The sequence below is a fragment of the Myotis myotis genome, unplaced genomic scaffold (genome assembly GCF_014108235.1).
Source record: "Myotis myotis isolate mMyoMyo1 unplaced genomic scaffold, mMyoMyo1.p scaffold_m19_p_3, whole genome shotgun sequence".
NCBI lineage: Eukaryota > Metazoa > Chordata > Mammalia > Chiroptera > Vespertilionidae > Myotis > Myotis myotis.
Window position 1 is genome coordinate 162,273,484 of NW_023416335.1, and position 13,893 is coordinate 162,287,376.

General features: G+C 46.9%; 1 pseudogene; it reads left to right on the top strand.

Moving 5' to 3' along the window:
* Positions 1-6,058: 6,058 nt before the first annotated feature.
* Positions 6,059-6,869, top strand: LOC118651972 (annotated as a pseudogene).
* The last annotated feature ends 7,024 nt before the right edge of the window (positions 6,870-13,893 follow it).

The following is a 13,893-nucleotide window of genomic DNA, read 5'->3' on the forward strand; positions in this document are numbered from 1 at the left end:
GAGACAGCGTTCAGTTGATCAGCAGCTTAGCCAGGATCTCCAGCCAAGTTCTGGTCTGGATCTCCAGCGAAGTTCTGCTTCGGATCTCCAGCCAGGTTCTGTGTCCATGTTCTCTTGCTAGGTTCTCTAGGTTCTCCAGCCAGGTTCTGTAGCCATGTTCCCTCGCTAGGTTCTCCAGCCAGGTTCTCTAGGTTCTCCAGCCAGGTTCAGTCACCAGGTTCTAGTCAGGTTCTCTTGCCAATTTCTGTAGTCAGGTTCAGTCCAGGATCTTTTGCCATGTTCTCTCGCTAGGTTCTGTCTCTAGGTTCTGTTGTCAGTTTCTGTCCAGGATCTTTTGCCATATTCTCTCCAGCGAAGTTCTTCTGTCTCTAGGTTCTGTGTAGGTTCTGTGTGTAGGTTCTGTCTCTCTTGGTTCTGTCTTCTAAGTTCTGTGTTCTAAGTTCTGTGTTCTTACATCTGTATTTATACCAGTTGATTCCAATCCTATCAATCTCTATTCCAAAGGTTAGGGCGTTTCTTATCTCCATTCCAGGGAGTAAAGATTATGTAGCTTAAGCATGATTGTTCATAGTTAAAGTGATTAATTACCCGCCTGGCATTTAGTTAAGAGGTTTTATTCCCTCCCTAACTTCAGGGGAAAATCCCTACCTGGGGAAACAACCTTTCTCAGAGACCTTGGTTAAAATACATAGTGCCAAGAAGGTGAGCAAATATATTAAGAACAGTATGCCATATATATGCCAGGTCCCTTGAAACAGCAAGCATGGACCGGCTCCCGGCAATGAGGAACAAAGCGTGTCTAGGATTTGATAACTTGAAGCCCATTGGTCATGTTTACCTGAGCAGGTTCACTGGAAATTTGTGTGGAGGCCTATCTTCAGGGGGCTACACGTGAATGGGAGGTGAAGGCTTAACAAGACGGAAAGTCATCTATTCTTTTTTTTAAAATCTTTTTATTAAATCTTTATTGTTCAGATTATTACATTTGTTCCTCTTTCCCCCACCCCCCATAAGTCCCCTACACCCAGTTCCCGCCCCACCCTCCGCCCTCACTCCCCACCCACTGTCCTCATCCATAGGTGCATGATTTTTGTCCAGTCTCTTCCCGCATCCCCCTCACTCCTTCCCCCCCCCCCAAGAATAGTCAGTCCACTCCCTTTCTATGCCCCTGATTCTATTATAATCACCAGTTCATTCTGTTTATCAGATTATTCACTTGATTTTCAGATTCACTTGTTGATAGATGCATATTTGTTGTTCATAATTAGTATCTTTACCTTTTTCTTCTTCTTCCTCTTCTTAAAGGATACCTTTCAGCATTTCATATAATGCTGGTTTGGTGGTGATGAACTCCTTTAGCTTTTTCTTATCCGTGAAGCTCTTTATCTGACCTTCTATTCTGAATGATAGCTTTGCTGGATAAAGTAATCTTGGTTGTAGGTTCTTGGCATTCATCACTTTGAATATTTCTTGCCACTCCCTTCTGACCTGCAAAGTTTCTGTTGAGAAATCAGCTGACATTCGTATGGGTACTCCCTTGTAGGTAACTGAGTTTCTTTCTCTTGCTGCTTTTAAGATTCTCTCTTTGTCTTTTGCTCTTGGCATTTTAATTATGATGTGTCTTGGTATGGTCCTCTTTGGATTCCTTTTGTTTGGGGTTCTCTGTGCTTCCTGGACTTGGAAGTCTATTTCTTTCACCAGGTAGTGGAAGTTTTCTGTCATTATTTCTTCAAATAGGTTTTCAATATCTTGCTCTCTCTCTTCTTCTGGCACCCCTATAATTCGGATATTGGTACACTTGAAGTTGTCCCAGAGGCTCCTTACGCTATCTTCATACTTTTGGATTCTTTTTTCATTTTGCTTTTCTGGTTGGGTGTTTTTTGCTTCTTTGTATTTCAAATCTTTGACTTGATTCTTGCAATCCTCTAGTCTGCTGTTGGGAGTCTGTATAATATTCTTTATTTCAGTCAGTGTCTGCTTAATTTCTAGTTGGTTCTTTATCACAATGTCGAGGGTCTCATTAGATTTCTTGTAGATCTCATTAAGTTTATCGGCAGTTTCTAGAAAATTATTGAAAGACCTTAAAAGTGTGGTTTTGAACTCTATATCCAGTAGTTTGCTTTCCTCCATTTCTGTCATTTGTGTCCTTTTTCTTTGTCTCCGCATTTTTTATGCTTCCCTGTGTTGATAAAGTGGTTTTCTATGCTGAGTGTCCTCTAGGGCCCAGTGGTTCAGTCTCCCCAATTACCTGAGGAGGACACTCTTGGTGCACCCCTTTGTGGGCTTTGTGCACAGTCTTGTTGTAGTTAAGCCTTGATTGTTGTAGGTATCACTGGGAGGAATTGGCCTCCAGGCCAATTGGCTGTGAGAATCAGCTGTGTCTGCAGTGGGAGAACTTCTGTGCTGGAGACACCCCTCTGGGGCAAGACTTGCTTCAATGGGGCTTTGGTGCTCACTGAGTCTTCCCCCTGAGTGTGTCCTTTATGTTTTCACGGAGCTGCAAACTGGATGGTCCCACTCTGACCTCTGGGCTTCCTGGCTCCTGGATCTCTAGGGAGGTGCTAATCTAGCCTTTGCCTTAGGCTATCCAGCAAAAGCCTCCCTGCAGGGCTTGGGTGGAGCGGGTCCCACTGGATCAACAGGGCAGGGCTAGCAGTTATGGCTGCTCTCAGTCTTGCCCTCAGAGGCTTTGCTTCTCAATGTCCTGGTAATCGCTGCAAGCCCCTAGGAGAGAAAGCTGCCCTCGAGTTCCAACCAATGCCAGACAGTCCCGCTTCTCCCGTTTGAGTCTGTGTCCCTAGAGGCTCACCTGGAACTGGAGCTCAGAGCCTGAGACTCCCTCCCGATTGAAAATGACAACCGCGCCCTCAGCCGCCAGCCCGCTCCGCATGCACCTCTGCACCTTTGTATTTTACTTCCACACTGCACCTCCTCTGAGTCCCGGTATGCTTTTCTCTTTCCTTCTAGTTGTAGAATTTCCACTCAGCCAGCCTTCCTGTGGTTCTGGGTGATGTCTGTTCCGTGTTTTAGTTGTATTTTTGAAGTGGTTGTGGGAGGCAGCAATCTCCGGTTTTTACCTATGCCGCCATCTTCGATTTCTCTCGGTCATCTATTCTTTAAAAGAACTTGGCTGTGATGGGAAGGGGAGATTTGGGTTTTCTTCAGAATGATAGGCCACGTTCTCCCTGCTGAAGAAACAACTCAAAATGCTTGATAAACCAGCTAGAAAGTGAGAACACCCAAGTCAAAACTAAGGAACAAAGATAGAAGAGCAGAACACCAAAGCTGGCTTTCCCCTTGAGAACATTTGGATACCAGGTGAACTTGAACTTTGATTTTCATTATTTTTTTATTTTCTTTTTTTTAATATAATTTTATTGATTTCAGAGAGGAACAGAGAGGGAGAGAAAGCTAGAAACATCAATGATGAGAGAAAATCATGGATCAGCTGCCTCCTGCATGCCCCACACTGGGAATTGAGCTCGCACCCCAGGCATGTGCCCTTGACCAGAATCGAACCCAGGCCGATACTCTATCCAGTAAGCCAAACCAGCCAGGGCTGAACCTTGGTTTTCTAAGGTGAGCTGGATACAGGGGACAAGACACAAAACCTAGGTCTGCCCAAGGTGGGCAGTCTAATAAGTGACCGTCCGCACAAAGCTGTGACCCACAAAGGGTGATAGTACCCTCATGTGACCAATGAACTAGGAACTCTTCCAGAAGACTGGAAGGGAAGTTGCCTGACCTCGATCTTGGCTCTGAGTGAGAATGGGGGGGAAAAAATCTTCATTGAGGATTCATAACCCACAGGTGGCCTTCATGATTTAATTTTATTCCACATTCACCCTACCTGGGTGGTTTGAAAAACTACACACTATTTAGATTCAAGTGATCCTGGGCTGGTGGTGCTCCTTGGTTGGACCTGGAAGGAAGAAGAGCAAACCCTTTTCAGAGGAACCCATCTTCAACTCGGACTACAAGGAATCCTCACAGGCAAAATTCCAAGAAATATAATCTGCATAGTTAAATCCAAACAAATAGACAAATAAATAACAGTCAATTTAGAATTGTATGCCCAGAGAAAATATCTTTTAAAAGTTAGAGCTTAATTGAAATGTATAAGTTGTGTATGAATTCGTGTATACTTTGTCAATTGTCAGATATTGACTAATAGAAGAAAAACTCCCAGGGTGAGCGAAGGAAGGAAATAGAATGAGATAAAAATAATCCAAAAGGAGGCAAGAAAGGAAAGGAAAAGGGATAATATTAAGGCAGAATAAATAGAAAGCACAAAATAAGATGGTGAAAATAAATTCAAATATATCCATGATTATAATAAATATAAATAGACTACATAATCCAACTTAAAAGTACAGATTTCTAAACTAGACAAGAGAAAGAGAGGAAAGGGGATTTCCAGGACACAAGATCCCAGAGGTATTTCCTTTGTTTTGTTGCTTTCCTAAGAAGGAGAGACTGCAACGCAGATCATTATAAAGGAGCCAAGAGTTACTCAAAGACACAGGAAGAAGGAGTAAGTGCTGACACCAGAACCCAGGGTTGATGAGGGCACAGGATCAAGACCCAGAGGTACAGGGAGTAGCTATGGCCTGGAGGAGAATATTACCCTCTTGGAGGCTTGAGGAAAGAGGTGAACAAAGAAGTTTTTAGGCATGAGAGGGTCACTTGGATGTTTTCAGTCATGGCCATCTGCTTTGTGACAATATGGTCAGGAGGCAGGATGGCATGTATGGTGGGTGTGCTCTAAGAGAGGGGTGAGAATTTGTAAAAGCCACTGTGGAGCATGGAGTGGTGTCCAGAGACTTAGAAAAGCAGGAAGTGATTGCCAAGATGGCATTAGGCTAGGGTTGCAAAACAGAGAGCAAAGGTCATGACATGCCTCTTTGTTTGATGGTTCGGTTTCCTCTGGAAATGGCCAGCAACCCAGGGTGGGACCAGAAAAGGAGATATTTGGAGGCTGAAGGGGTAGGAGGTGAGGTGTAGGGGCTGGTGGGAGAGCAGATGGGCCAGGAAGTTGAAGGAAGCAGAAGGAGGGCCGCTTAGGCAATGGAAGGAACTTGAACTTGATGTGACTAGTGGCTGAGGATGGGAAGCTGGTTAGAGGGACTGCTACCGGCCCGAGAAGCCCAAAGGCCCTGGTCAGCATCAGGGACTTGATGTGGTCAGCAGCATGCAGTCTGTGCTCAGTGGGCTCTTGGGATGGGGATGAGCTGTTCCATCTTGAAGAAAACCCTCCTGAGGCATTTCTTGTTCACTTTCTGCTCCAGAGGCCATTGCATGATTTTAGAGGCAAGCCTTTCTTTTCTTTAACCCTCACACTGACCTTGTTCTACCCCAGTGCCTCCTTGGTAAACAGGTCTGGTGCCCTCAGCCTTGATGATTCATATTTCAGTTTCTATCCCGGCATGCCCAGTGGCCAAGCAGGATGGCTCTCCTGGTTATTCTCCTTTTGTTTTGAACCTCTGAGCTTTTGCCTATCTGGCCCCCCTCTTCTCCAGGCCCTCAGTGAAGCCACAGTCCAGAGTCTCATACCACACATTTCTGGTACTGCTATTGCTACCACGGCCCTACCTCCTGGCCATGCCTCCCTGTAGTTACCAGGCACACCTCGCATAACTGTGTTCCGAGAAGGTCCCTTTCATTTTGTCGTCTGACTTATTGAAAACACACAGGCTCTGTATGGACCCATAACACCCAGTCAAATGAATGCATCCTAAATCTGGAGCAGATTTTAGAAAGTATTTAGTTTGATCCCATTGTTTTTACAGAGAGAGAACCTGAAGTTCAGAGAAGATAGTGACTTGTACAGGAAGATCCAAAACTGGCCATCAAGACCTCTCCATGAAGCTCTCTGTTCCTCCTGTTTCACAGACAGCCGCGTCTTCCTGCACAGTGCCAGCCACAACCCTCAGACACGGTGGTGAAGGTCAGAGTGAACGGATTTGGCCTTATTGGGCGCCTGGCCACAAGGGCTGCTTTTAACTCTGGCAGAGTTGATTTTGTTGCCACCAATGACCCTTTCATTGACCCTAACTACATGGTCTACATGTTCCAGTATGATTCTACTCATGGCAAGTTCAAAGGCACAGTCAAGGCTGAGACCAGGAAGCCTGTCATCAAAGGAAAGTCCATCTCCATCTTCCAGGAGTGAAATTCCACCAACATCAAATGGGGTGATGTTGGTGCTGAATATATCGTGGAGTCCACTGGTGTCGTCATTACCTTGAAGAAGGCTGGGGCTCCAATAGCAGTACCAGAAATGTGTGGATGAGCCAAGAGGACCATCATCTCTGCGCTTCTGCAGATGCCCCCATGTTTGTGATGGGTGTGAACCATGACAAGTGTGATAACTCCTTCAAGATTGTCACCACCAACTGCTTGGCCTCCCTGGCCAAGATCATCCATAACTTTGGCATCATGGAGGGATACATGACCCACCCAGAGGGCCGTGGGCGGCCCCTCTGGGAATTGGTGACATGATGGCGAAAGGGCTGTCCAGGACATCCCCTCCTTCTACTGGTGCTGCCAAGGCTGTGGGCAAGGTCGTTCCTGAGCTGAATGGGAAGCTCACTGGCTTGGGCTTCCATGTCCCCACCCTCAACGTGTCGGGTTTGGATCTGACCTACTGCCTGGAGAAAGCTGACCAATCCAATGACATCAAAAAGGTAATGAAGCAGGTGTCAGAGGGCCCCCTCAAGGACATCCTGGGTCATCCTTAGGACCAGGTTGTCTCCTGCAACTTTAACAGTGAAACCCACTCCTCCACCTTCAAGGCTGGGTCTGGCATTGCCCTCAATGACCACTTTGTCAAGCTTGTTTCCAGGTTTGACAATGAATTTGGCTACAGCAACAGGGTAGTGAACCTTATGGTCCACAAGGCCTCCAAGGAGAGCCCCCTGGACCACCAGCCCCAGCAAGAGGAAGAGAGGCCCTCAGCTGCTGGGGAGTCCTTGCTCCAGATCGATCCCCCAACGCACCAAGAATCTCCTGACCCCCACAGGTCCCATCCCAAACCCCTGCAGAAGGAGAGGGGTTTAGGAAGCCCTACATTGCCATGCACCATTATCAATTAAATTCACTGTACCCCCCCCCCAAAAAAAAGACCTCTACATGATATCCATCCAGAATATTTCCCCTACACATAAAAATAGTGTGCAGAGACTGACCATTTACCCTCCTAAGAGTTTTACGTAGGTTATTCATTTACTTTTCATGACAAGCCCATAAGAGAGGTACTACTATTCACCCATTGTAGAGATGAGGAACTGAGACATAGAGAGATTTTAGAAAACTTGGCCAAGGTCACCAGCTAATTCTAGCCCTGACAGCTCCCCAATTGTCCTGGCTTTCTCTCTCTCTCTCTCTCTCTCTCTCTCTCTCTCTCTCTCTCTCTCTCACACACACACACACACACACACACACACACACACACACACACACGTCCTCCTCGTTCAGTTCATAGTCTTCCCGTGCCTGCTTCCGCTTTCATATCGGGATGACAAGAGTGTATGGCTCTCACCTGCCTACACCCCCTTCTCCTAGGTGAGTGCACAGTCTGCCCTCTGGCCACAGATGATTGCACCAGGGTTGGGCATCTGAACCAAGGGAAAGCAATAAAATAAACTGGCCGAGCTAATCAGCTGCTCTTTCATGAGCATTTGAACTAACGAGGCATAGAAACCAAGTTACTTCGATGGTGGTGGGTGCCACAGAGGAGTGCCTGGAAGCCATGTTGGGTCATGTGGTAGCAGGGAGAGCCAGGAGAAGAGAGGGGGCAGAGGCAGGGAGAAGGGGGGGCGGAGAGGGAGAGAGATTACCCAGGTATGCCTGCTGGTAGGCGTGTGTGCACACATGCCCTCCAGCCTCGCCCACAGTCACAGTCCTCAGCACATACCCAGCCCTCTGCCTTTTCCCATCCCTTGAGATTTGGCTGTATTTTCCACAGTACATTTCTTTGAGATTTCCATGCATCTTTCCAGGAAATCCTCTTTTCACTTCCACTGGTTTGAGTGTGTTTGTCTTGTAGATTAGGAGCCGTGGCTAGAACACCAGCTCAAGGAACTCTTCCCTGCCTTTAGAAGGAGCTCAGGTCTGTTTCCTCCAGGAAGCCACCCCACCCCCCACCCCCCATCTATTGGGTGTGTTCATGTCTTCTTCCCAGACAGATCACAATCCCTACCACTTCCATTTCCCTCATGACATTCAGTAAATACTTACTGATTGATAGAATCTTCTAACTTTGGGACACCCATTTCTAATTTTGCTATTTGAACTTGAACTATATTGCTATCATTTTATGTCCTAGCAAACCCACGTGTCCAGCCATCATTTCTTTACCCTGGAACATGTATTGGATGTCTCTGTCTTGGATGTCTATGTGCCAGGCACTGGGCTAGGCCCTGGGAATGGTTCGAATGAAGTTCTTAGTTCTTGCCTTCTGGGAGTTTTCTCCTGCCTGTTCCTCCAACCCCTTCCTCACACCAAGTGCCCACCCCTGTCTTCAACCTGTCCTCACACTCACACTGCTCTCTGCTCAGGAAGATGCCCTGCAGTTCTCTCTCCCCGCTCCACTCCCCCTCCTTTTTGATCATTCTGTGGTACAGCAATTGACACTAGCGTCTGAGTGTGTGTGCCTTTATGCTATTTTAAGACCCCAGCACTTTGCGAAAACCTGGTGGAGAATACTGCCAAACCCGAGGGGGTGGGGGCTAAGCAACCTGAGCCTGGGGCCGACTGGGTGTCTGGGAGCCAGGTTATCGGAGCCAGCTACAGAGCTGGCTGGGACCTGCGCTGTTAGCTGTTAACCGCTGCTTGCCTGACCCAGTCTGGCCTGATCCTGCCTTTACCTTCTCTTTGTGGGGCCCAGCCCTCATTTCCCCCCTGGGTTGCTTAGGCGTTTGCATACCAAGCAGCATGTAAAATTGTTGTGTTTCTGAAAACACACACACACACACACACACACACACACACACACACACACGCAGAGAAGCCTTGAAATTCTTCTTGGAACAGGTCCAGGGATTTATTTATGACATTCCCAGGGGGTGGGAGAGACAGAAGTCTGGACTTTGCAGACTGAGTGCTGTGCCGTCATCTTATCAACAGAACCACCGGCTCTAGCGTGCACTTACTAAATACCCACCGCATGCCTGGGCCAGACTGGGGAGGGGGGTGCGGGGGGGGGGGTGGAGGGGAGGCCAGTGCACAGGTGCTCAGTACTCAAGACAGCAGGGTGTCCTCCCTCGTCCCCCTCCCCACCAGAGGAATAACAACATGGTATTGACATACTATGACCACCGGTCTCCCCTCAGCTCACTCTCCCAGCAGCCCCCACTTCCTCACTTTCTGGCTCTCCTTCTCCCTGTGTCTGCAGCCTCTCCCCTTTGGCCACTCCACTTTGGGGGCCATGCTGTCCTGTGCATGGATGTCCGGTCCTCTAAAGAAAAGCTTCATGACTGGCTTCTACACAAGTGTGAAAACTGGGAGCTGGTTGCAGTGTGCGGACTCTTCTCTGATCCGTTGCAGCTGGACATTGAACAGAAGCGGGGTTTATGCTGAGGCGTGGCGAGGTCTGCGGCTGCTGGAGGAAGCTGGGGTGTCCACGCCCCTTCGGACGGTTTCAAGTCCTGAGGATGGACGTGGGCCTTTCAGAGGGAACTGGATGGAGGCAGTCAGGCCGATGGAGCGGGGGAGAGGACCTTCACTCTGCCCCATCAGGCCTCTGCCGCTTCTCTAGTCCAGCATCTGAGCGGGAACTTGGCAGGACTGGAGGCTGCCGTTGCCTCCCTTGTCTCTGTAGAGATGGGAAGAAGTGGGTCTAAAGACGTCCTCACTTTCCCATGGAGACCCTGGCTCTGAAGGGAAAGGCATATGATCAGTATCTGTGCCATGATAGATCTTAAGCAAATGTGATTTTCCTTCAAGACCGAAGAGGCAAGCTCTCAGTTGAAAATATAGAATGGTCTGTCGGTGACGAGACAGAAAGACAGATAGTTAGAAGGCCACTGCTCTTAGCGCAGGCATCGTAGGATTTTAAAAAACCAAAGGCCACCATCCAGAAACTAATCAGATCAGGGGACAGGTAATCAAATACATGAAATAAAACATGGGCACTGGAAGAGCAATGGGGCCGCTGTCCTTCAGGGATGACAGAGACCTCCCTACCTTACCCAGCCGAGGCTCCAAGCTCTGAAATGTAGGCTCCTCACTCTTCTTAGGAAAAAAAATCCCAGAGGTTCCAGTGGCCTCACAGACCTCTGGAAGCTTCTCCCTCCCTTGGGAAGCGGGGCCTAGTTATGCAGAATGAGTTTGGGTGGGGAGATGTGCCTTCTAGCTGCCTCTCCCAGGGGAGCAAGCAGGTGTGAGCAGGCTTACCTGCCTGGGAAGCCTGTTGTGAGGAGGCGGCCTGACCCGGCTGGGAGAGGACAGCCTCGGTGGGCCGGGCCTGTGTGCGAGCGTGTGTGGACGTTAGAGAAAGGGTTGGCACTGTGCTAAAGGCACAGAAACACGCCCCTCCCCCCACAAACCCCTAACGCTATACTAGGCAATCCTGACCTGCCCGCCCATGTGAGCGCAGGGCGGTCCAGATCTGCTTGGTAGAAAAAAGACCCTGGGCTCAAGTCCCATCTCTGCTACCTACCAGCTGTGTGACTCGGGGCCCATCACTTAACCACTCTGACCTTTGCGTTCCTCATCTGTAATATGAGGAAAATAATTTTTATGTTGCAAAATTTGGGGGACGGTAGAATGAAACCATCCTTTACCAATTGGCAAAGGCTGCGGACAGGAGAGTTATGAGTTCCTAGAGGCCCATAACGCAGACTGCCAGGTTTTAACCTCACCACACCGGTCTCCTAACTTGCAAAGCAGGGATAATAATGGTCCTACCTCATAGGTTTGTCGTGAGGATCAAACAAGTCAACACAAACACAGCACATTTAATGGTGTCTGCTCATAGCAAGTACTCAAAACACGCCAGGTGTTGCTCTACAGATTGCCTGGCACGGAGCCTGTGCTCACACCTCTGCTGTCTTTTGTTTCAGGACCAGCCCCACTATAGACAGCCTGTCCCAGCTTGCCCTGCCTGTGGCTTCTGGCCAGTTTGTTTTTTTTATGATAAAAAAATCTGTTTTCCCCCCTAAGCTGGTCCTTCCCAGGCGTGCTGTTGCCATGGGAACCTCCAGGGGCCGCTTGGATTTGGCGGAGAAAGAGGTTGTGTATTAAAACCAAGGAATCCTGACAGTGGGCCAGCCACCACGCTAACCCCAGAACAGATGCAGACAGTGGTGGCCACAGGGAGGAATTTATGGGGGTCACGCCCCGCCCTGCTACAACCGGCCAGGTGGGTGAAATCCCATGATGCAACACTCTCCACCACCAGGCCTCCATCATCTTTGCAGAAACGGAGCTTGTACTGTATGAACACCATTGCTTCCTTGTGGGGCTGAACCAAATGCACGGCTTAGAATAGAGATTTATAATTGATTTTTTACTCCTCTTTACCTTTGGGACAAAGTTCGCTGCTCCATAGTAGCATAATTAGCCTCACTTAGATGGGGAAACTGAGGCCTCAGAACACCTAAGTGACTTGCTGAAGACATTTAGTAAAATGTGAAACCTGCACCGAGAACCCAAGTCTTGCGATCTTTGTCATTACACCGAAATGCAAGGGGAGGGAGGGAAGAGGGCCAGAGCTGGTCCCCAGAGCCCGGTGCACACATTTCTCTCTCCTGGGAGGTGATTCTGAGAAGACAAAACAACAACAACAACAAAAGCACCACTCCTCTCTCCTCCACCACTGAAATGCCACTCTTGAAAACTGAGTCAGCCATTTTTTTAAAAAAAGAGCAAAACCGCAACCTATCAAGAGCCTTAAAGCATTTCTAAACTTGGACCTCATAATTTCACTCCTAGAAATTATCCCAAGCATATCCATATACTTCCTGACCCTACAATTCTATTGTAGGAATTCATCCTAAAGAAATACTGTCATCCAACATATGCATCAAGATTTGACTCAGGAATGTCATCACAGTTTCGGCTGAAACAGCAAAATATTGGCAACAAATGAATTTTCAAAAATAGAAAATTATTCATGCAAAGTACATCTATATAAAGGATTATAGAATAGTCTTTAATGACAAAAATATGTTGATGATATAGTTAAAGTGGGAGAAAAGCAGGTTATAAAATATGTATAGTATAATCTAATATTTATTATTAAATTAGGCAAAAAAGAGCTGGAAGGATATTTAGCAAAATGTTTGCAAGAGTTACTTCTGGGTGGTAAAATTACAAATATTTTCCTCTTTTTAAAATTTTTTAAAAAATATTTTTATTCATTTTTAGAGAGAGGATGAGGAAGGGAGAGAGAGAGAGAGAGAGAGAGAGAGACATGGATGTGAGAGTGAACATAGATCGGCTACCTCCTGCACGCTCCCTCCTGGGGATGGAGCCTGCAACCTGGGCATGTGCCTTGACTGGGAATCAAACTGGCAACCTCTCGGTGCATCGGGCAATGTCCAACCAACTAAGCTACACCAGCGAGGGACTCTTCATTATTTATATCATCAACATTTTAAAATGACTAAATGTGACTATTATAATTAAATCTATATAAACTTATATAAATTTAAAGGAATTATCCCCAAAGATATACATTGCGGCATGATTTATTGTACAAAAAAATCCCAGAATATATATGCCTAATAAATTATATAATACAGTGTATTGAATATTATGCAGTCATTACAATGATTATGAAGTCTGTGTAGCAATATTAAAATGTTTATGACACGCCGAAACCGGTTTGGCTCAGTGGATGGAGCGTCGTCCTGCGGACTGAGGGGTCCCAGGTTCGATTCAGGTCAAGGGCATGTGCCTGGGTTGCGGGCATGTCCCCAGGGGGAGATGTGCAGGAGGCAGCTGATCGATGTTTCTCTCTCATCGATGTTTCTGACTCTCTATCTCTCTCCCTTCCTCTCTGTAAAAAAAATCAATAAAATATATTAAAAAAAAAAATGTTTATGACACATTAAGTGAAAAATACCAGAAACAAAATGGAATGTGCACCATGATTTTAAGTATGTGAAGTATGTATGCAAAAGAAAATGTTTGCTTCAGTTTGGTAGGGCAAGGTTATGTGTCATTTCTTTCAAAATTACCAAAATGTGATTCTTGGCCTTTTCAATTAAAAAAAACCCCACAAAACTCATGGCATGATTACAATGCTAAGCCTTGGGGCCTATTTTGGAAACTATTCTAGAGAAATTAGTGCAGAGTTCTGACATCCCTTAATCAGTCCTTACCTCCTTCATCCATTGAATGTGTTAATAAACAGAGTATTGTTATTATTTATTGAATACCTACCATGTGATACATATCTCATTTCTAACTTGCACACTAACTCTGTAAGATAAGTGCTCAGGACTTTGTTCCTTCCAAGTAATCCAGTCCAGCTATTTAAGAAAATATTTTTTTATCATTTTGACTTTAAGGATCCAGGGGTTTCTGCCAGGCTCAGGGCAGCTGGTCTCAGTCAGTCACTGGAAGCCAGATGTCCAACAAACAAGACTCTTTCTCTCTTTCTTTATGCTGACCAGCTTTCTCTGCTTCTCATCCTCACAGGAATATATGGCTCCTGGCAGCCTTGGGTTTCTGCTCCGTCCAGCGCAGGAAAGACGCCGGTATGACTCTCTCTGGATCCCAACTCCTAATTCAGGAGGTAGGACTGAGGGTCCAGCTGGGATCAGGTGTTCACTTCTGACCCAGTTATCTGTCAGGAGTGGGTCATATCGGTAAAAACATGGCTGCCAGAAACCACCACTGTTCACAAATAGGGAAGAAAGGACAGTTCCCAGAAAAAGTACATGA